This window comes from Corvus kubaryi, unplaced genomic scaffold (assembly GCF_017639235.1).
Source record: "Corvus kubaryi isolate FWS band 111438036 unplaced genomic scaffold, C.kubaryi_AGA036_p1.0 36975, whole genome shotgun sequence".
Lineage (NCBI taxonomy): Eukaryota > Metazoa > Chordata > Aves > Passeriformes > Corvidae > Corvus > Corvus kubaryi.
The window spans coordinates 817-1826 of NW_024580999.1; the positions used below are offsets into that span (position 1 = coordinate 817).

General features: G+C 73.3%; 1 protein-coding gene across 1 annotated transcript in view; it reads left to right on the forward strand.

The window, feature by feature from the left end:
• The first annotated feature begins 253 nt into the window (after positions 1-253).
• The window catches only part of LOC121660857 (zinc finger protein 391-like), a 5100-nt gene continuing 4343 nt past the window's right edge, over positions 254-1010 (forward strand). Inside the window, exon 1 of the mRNA XM_042020415.1 lies at positions 254-395. The gene's annotated coding sequence lies outside the window, so the exon portion shown is untranslated. The remainder of the gene's footprint in view (positions 396-1010) is intronic.

The following is a 1010-nucleotide window of genomic DNA, read 5'->3' on the forward strand; positions in this document are numbered from 1 at the left end:
TGGGCTGAGCCCCGCACTCAGCCGGGGATGGGGAGGGCTGGGACGGGGTGCTGGGCTTAACTGGGGGAGCCCACTGGAAGCCCTTTGCCGCTGTCCCACCTGCCCGGATCCCCCCTCTCGCACCCCTTTGCCGTTGTTGCCCCAAAGCTCCGCTGCCCCAGCTCGCTCTGGGGTGACCCAGCCCTTTCCCATCGTGGCCCGGCCCGGCCCCGCTGCCCCGAGAGCTCCCGGAGGAAGGGCAGGAGGAGGAGGAGGCGGGACAGAGGAGGAGGAAGAGGAGGCACGGGGGGAAGAAGGAGGAGCCGGAGCAGGCAGAGGAGGCTCCACGTGCAGGCACCGCTCTCTGGATCCGCAGCCGCTCGGGCCGGGAGCATCGCCCGCCCCGCATCCCGCAGGTGCCCGGGGAGGGGGAGCTCGGCCCAAACATGCCGGGCGGTGTTTTTGGAGGGGGGAGGGATATTTGGAGCTCGCAGGGAATCGATTTGGGGCTCGCTGTTTGATGCTGTCTGTCGGGGCGGGCGGCGCGATGTTTGGAGCTTGCGGGACTCCAAAGGCGAGCCGCAGATGCCCCTTGGGCGGATATCGGGGGGTCCCGGGAGGTGTTTTTGGGAGTGCCGGTGGCGGTGGCGGCAGAGCCCCGGCGGGGGCGGGGGGATGCGGGTCCCCCCGCGGTGGGGGTTGGGCTTCCCGGGCCGGGCCCTCCGAGCTCTGCCGGGGCCCCGTGGGGACGGCGCGGGGCCGGCGGGGGGACACCGGTTTTGGGGAGCCCCGGGAGAGCCGCGGCTTCCCTAAGCGGGACCCCGGAGAGAGGAGAGCCCCAGAAGCCCAAAGCGGGGAGCCCGAGAGGGGGGACCCCTGGGATTGGCGGGACCCCGGCGGGGGGGTCTGGGGGCTGCAGGGGCGGCACGGCCGGGAAAGGGGCTCGGGGGTGCCGGGGCTGGAAAGGGGCTCGGAGGTCCCGGTGCCGGGAAAGGGGCTCGGGGGTCCCGGGGCTGGAAAGGGGCTCGGAG